Consider the following 6,000-nt stretch of genomic DNA (forward strand, 5'->3'; position numbering starts at 1 on the left):
CTGGACATGCACACAAGGAGATACCGTGTGAAGATGGAGGCAGATATTGGGGTGATGAATCTACAGGCCAAGGAATGACAAGGGTTGCTGGCAAACTACCAGGAGCTGGGGGAACAGCCGGGAACTCCCTGACAGCTTCAGAAGAAATGAATCCTGCCAACACCTTGGTCTTGGACTTCCAGCCTCTTGAACTTTGAGAAAATACATTTCTCTTGTGTAAGCCACACAGTGTGAGGTACTTTGTCACCGCAACACTAGGAAACTTATACGGGTGATGTAAAAGAGAATTTCTCCAAATTGGAAAGGTTCTTATCATCTTCAGGAGATTGATTTTTTAAAAAACTATTCTTCTATGGCTGTTATTTTTTTTCAAAGAATTTGTGCTACTTTAATACTCAGTGTTAAGAAGGAGAAATCTAGATGCAACCATTTTGGGCAGAATTTGTTGGGTAACCAGCATTGCAGAATTCACACAGAATCTGCCTGCTGTCTACAGCAGCTCCTGAAGTCACCGTAATACAGATGTAAGGTGCACAAAGGACACTGCTCCCTGTTGCTTTGCTGGAGGAATTAAGACATTGAGGGAACAGAAGCAAGCTGATGCCAGCATTGCATCTGTCAGGAAGCTGCCACCAACATTTGTGGGTGTATTGCCATGTGGCACGTGACAAGTTTTATTGGATGAATGGGTTATGAGGAGCTCCCTGGAAAAAATCGTAGTCGTTAACCCTTAATCTAGAAAAACTATCAATGGTACTTGCATTCTTTATGCAGCCCTCGGTGTGTGTTTATTTAGGATGACTGCTTCTTAAGCAATAGGCTGAATTCAGATGGGAAAGTTCACAGAAATGGTTTCTTGAAATGATGTTTTTCCGGCACAGAGACTGAGGAAGCTGATCAAACATCTGGAGTCTTGCCTGCTCAGGAGCTGAAGTGCAAACCCCACCCCGAAAAGGATTTTGGTTGTCCAGACGTAGTAGAGAGCCGACCCCAGGCCTGTGCTCAATTTTGGCTGAAGAGGCTATAGCAGAGTGGAAACTCAGTGGTGCAAACCTGAGCACTGCAATTCTAAGAAGCAAATGATTCCTCTGGGCCATCCGGTAGCAGGAGCTAAAAGGAGGATTGAGATTTGAGAGCAGGCAAGCAAGGAGGAGGAGAGGACATCTCAGGCTCCTTCCTCCTTTGGACTATCTGCCATCCAAAACCGAGGCAGTCTTTCCATGTGGCCAGGTTTAAGGTGCCACCTCTCTGTGGAAGGGAGAGCCTGGGCAACTAGGTGCCCCTTCCGTAGTTTTGCAAATGTCACCGGGAGTGGAAGCGCGCAGCCAGTGTGCTCATCCCTTGTGTGCATACCACCATGTCATGTTCCTTAGCCAATATCTCCCCCTGGGGTCTAAGCAGGCTCAGCATCCATCTCTACATAAAAATGACTTGTTTGAGTGAAAGCCACTTGTGTAAAACTGAAAACAAAACTTTGGCCCGAAGGATGTGGGACTGTCTTTCCTGGGGCACTTCCTCCCCCGTGGTTAGAATGCTCAGGGCGGGGGTGGCCTGCTGGCTGGTGTCAGGCAGTCTTAGCTGAGTGAAAAGGCCCAGGGTCAGTGAAGGCTCTCGGGGCAGGCGAGGGTGTGCAGTGGGTTGCCTTGAAACCAACATGATGAGAATACAGCTTTCTCCTTCACTACTTGTGCTCTGGGAGGAAGGGCAACGCTATGATGGGAGGGGTCCTGGGCGCCCACTGTCAGCTCCTGCCTCCTCCGCCCGGCAGCCGGGAGTTCTGCCTGCAACCAGGCCACCCTCCATCTGCTGTCTGGAATAATGAGCTCACCCCGCCGCCGCTGGCACAAGCCAACTTTCATTCTTCTATTCACTAGGTTACCCTTTCAGCTTCCCATTGTTCTTTGCTAATGGCCTTACAACGTGCCTGCCTGTTACCTTTCCTCCCCTGCTGGCGGAGGGCCGCCGAGGAGGAAAGCCTCAATCTCTCTGACTCGAAGAGCTGGCCGGGGGTGGCAGGTCGCCCCTCCCAGACTTCACTGCAGCCGCTGGTCTGGCGAAATATTTTATGGGGCACCTCCTCCTTCCACTGGGGACCCGGCTGGGTTGCCACACATCCTGGCTTCTGTGTCTTTTCAAGCCCCACCTCAATCAAGCACATGGTTGTCCCTGTGCCTGTGACAGATGGCCCGGGTGCCTGAGGTGGGTTAGAGGCTTGGCCCTCAATTCCTGAGAGGAGAGGCGACAGGGCAAAGTGCCCGGATGACTTGAGTGCCCCCAGGCTACATTGACTTTTAACTCTTTCTGGGTCGAGGGCCAGGTCCTGCAGGAAGAGGAGCCATCAGAATTGGCCCTTTCCACTTGGCCTTCTTATTATCTGCTTGCGCAGTTGAGGGCACAAAAGGGCAAGAAGGGCTCGCATGGCAGCAAGAGAATTCACTCCTTCTGCGGGGGTAGTTGAGAGCTTAACCGTGGTGTGCATTCACTGCCCTCAGGAACTAGTGTCAGATAATAATTTACCAACACGTGGCTATTGATCCTTGAGCGTAGCTGTACAGATGGATCCAAAAGAGAGGGGTTTCTTATCTGAAAAGGAGTCGTCAGAGGACAGAAGCTACTGGGACCCCGTCCCGAGTTACACAAACGTTGGCTGTGCCCAGCTCTCCCAGGGGAGATTCGGCCTCCACCGTAGGGGGGGCTGCAGGACAAAAGTCGGGGAGATGACTCGCCGGCCACTGCCCTTTCAATGGCCAAGTTCCGACCTCTACAGCTTCCTAATCCGTGACATACACTTTGTGGGCAGAGGTTCTCGTGGTGAAATGGGAGCACATGCACGGCTGCCGGCTGGCTTTGTGGTTTGAGTGCATGGCTCTCTCCACGCTTAAAAGCAGTGGCATGCTGTGCCAGAGCCGCCCAGCATCCGGGCATGTGGCCACGTCGAGTATGCAAATGAGTCGGACGCTTGCCTGTGGCCTGGGGCACCTGAGCCCGCCGCCCCACAGCCCTGGGAGGCCCAGCAGGTGCCACGTCAGGCAGGTGTGCAACTCGCCATATGCTCTGGCCAGGGTCGGGTTTCTGCCGGCGTCTTTCAATTCCCCACCAGGTGAGATCCAGTGGGTGGAAGGGGCCCACACCAGCCCGTGGCTGCACCAGTCACCTCTGGCCATTTGTTTGCTCTGCGCTGACAGGTTTGTTTGAAACTGTGGAGCCGGGTCAGCCCTGAAGCCTCCACCATAGCAGGTGGAGAAAGGTCAGAAGTCAGTGGCCAGGGAGATGGGGAGCTGCAGCCTACTGTCAGGAGCCTACAAACTGGGTAATTCTTTCTAAAACCCTCTGTATTTCAGAGAGCTCTGTTTCTGGCTAAATTAGGCAGGTACCTTCCAAATGCACGGTCCTTCTCTGCAGAGCCCAGACGCAGGCTGCAAGACGGTCTAAGGCAGGGGCCTCCCACTTTGTTCCCCCTCCAATCTCCCTGGGGAGCTTTAAAGATCCCCGTACTTAGGCTGCACCCTTGAGAATGAGACTGAACACCCTGGAAATAGGACCAGGCATCTGTACGCCCCGTTGCTCACATGACACAAGAGAGCGTTTGAGATCCCACAGTTCAGAGCTCTGCTGCCCCACACAGCAACCACCAGCCACACGTGTCGGACACTCACACTGAAGTTATTTGAAATAAATGGAAAATTTAGCTTCTCGGTGTTCAATGGCTGTCTTGGACCGTGCCGAGGGAGAACACTTTTGTGGTCGCAGGAAGTTTGATGGGGCAGTGCTGCTGTGGAGAGTTCCTCTGATGCCCTCTTTCACAAGCCGGGCACCAGGGAGGTGACCTGGTAGCTCAGGGCAGTGGCTGGTCTCCTGAATCCTCATTCCTCAGTGCTCAGGCTCCTGGGGTTCAGGTGTGTCCAAAGAAAGGCCTCCACAAAATCAAGTGTGCAGAGATGGGGTGCCCCAGAAGTGCCTTTTTGGACACCCTGACGGCCCCGCCTTCAGAGTGCTGGGCTCGCTTTGGTCGGCCTCAGTGGTATATATTTCCAGGGAATCATCCTGTCTTCCGGTCACGTGTGTGGGGAACACTTGCCCCACATCAGACTTATTGCCGTGACTCCTGAAAGGCATTAATGCAACTGAGCTGCCGCCCCCCAAACCCCGCCGAGGGTGCCAGCGTAGCGCATGCGCTGTGAGGGTGCAGCCTCTGTCTCCCCGTCTGGGTCTTGCCCTGTAATTTATCAGATGATCATTTTTTGCAGCAAAGGGCTCATGGCACACGCCGGGGATCTCTGACACGGAAGGTTTGGTCCTCCAGAGCCCAAGTGCAAACCAAAGAGTGTGGCAGTGAACGGGTTTAGACAAAAACGGTGCTGGGAGGGGGGCTTTCCTGGCATTTCACAGCACGTGCTGCCAACTGTTGCAAAAAGAAAAAAACACCACCCCTCGGAAGAAAGCGAGGGGAGATGTACATATTACTGCAGCCTGCAGCCTCCCTCCTCCTCCGTCATTGTTCCAGGGCCGGCGGCAGGCCCCGCGACAGCTGGGTATCACTAACAGCTGCTGTTTCCTGGGGTGAAATTAAAAGATTAGGGGATATGGGCACGTGCTGGCCTCAGGAGCCCAAACAATGCTTGATTTAGGGTGAAACTTGTCTGGGGAGGCTGACAAAGGAGGAGGCTCCGAGTTGGCCAGGGGTCAGAGGGGGAGCTGGCTCTGCGGGAGACAAAAGGGCTGAGGGGGGAGGGGGCAGAGGGCTGGTGTGGGGGGGGACCTGGCTGAGTGAAAAGAGGCCTCGCAGCAGCTGCACCTGCTCCAGAAATTTGAGACGGTTCTTTTCACAAACACAAATGTGGGAGAAGAATAGGGGGCCACGCTTAGCTGAAATGACTCGTTTGCAAATGAAAGGGAGATTGAGAGCCCTTACATTGTCCAAGTTTTCACCTAAGAGGATGGAAAATGATTAGTGCACGCGGCAGCACGAAGTGTGCCTCGGAGCAGATGGGCCAGCCACCCCGCGCTGGGCTCTGTGTTTACATAACAATCGTGGGCCCAGCCCGGCGGGTGCAGAAGCCCCGGCTCCTTAAGTGTCCAGCACGGCACCCGGCCGCCCCCGACTTGGGCTGATGCAGTTCCAGCCGGAGCCCACGACGGGAGGCCTTTGCTGCAGGCTGTGTGGATGTTAATTTATGTGCCAGGCTAAATTAAATACACTTCATAGCCAAGAAGCCACAGATGACTTCTGGGGAGGCAGGCAGGCCCGCGTACGGTAGGCACAGTGGCGGTCACCCCCCGAGGCAGGATGTCCCACACTCCCCGATGGCTGTTTCCTCTTGCTGACTGGTGATAGATGGACACAACAGTGCGTTGGAGGGGTGCGTGGTCCTCCCTGCATGATGCAAAGGGTTTAACCATGAGAGAGCACACGGCCTATCCCCAAAGTCTTGGGAAAGGCTCGGCCACGGGCGCCACGGAAAGAGAGATGCAGCAGGAATGACCTCAGGGCTTCCCAAGTGCCTTGAAGCCTCGGGGTGTGGTGGTGGTGCATGGGTGAGGGTCCTTGGGTTTGCACTCCAGCCTCACTTCTGAAATATTCCCGCCCCCAAGGCATAGCTTACTCTAGCTCACCATGAGGAAACATCAGACGAACCGCACTAAGAACAGTTTACAGAAAGCCTGGCCATATTTCTCAAGTCATCCTAAGGCAGAGAAATTCTGAGGGCATGCCAGAGAGATGGCCTGCTGAGTGCAACCCACACTCTGCTTTGTCCTTTGCTATAAACGGCATTGTTGAAACAACTGGCAAAATCTGAGCGAGGTCTGCAGATTAGATACTTAACATTGCATCGGGTTAATTTCCAGATTTTTGTGATTGTACTGTGGTTGCCCCTGCCTTTTAAGGAAATACACTGTATATAGGGGCAAAGGGCATCACCCCTACAACTGACTCTCATATGATTCATAAAAATAAGTGTGTGTGTGTGTGTGTGTGTGTGTGTGTGTGTGTGTGTGTGT

The sequence above is a fragment of the Physeter macrocephalus genome, chromosome 9 (genome assembly GCF_002837175.3).
Source record: "Physeter macrocephalus isolate SW-GA chromosome 9, ASM283717v5, whole genome shotgun sequence".
Classification (NCBI taxonomy): Eukaryota; Metazoa; Chordata; class Mammalia; order Artiodactyla; family Physeteridae; genus Physeter; species Physeter macrocephalus.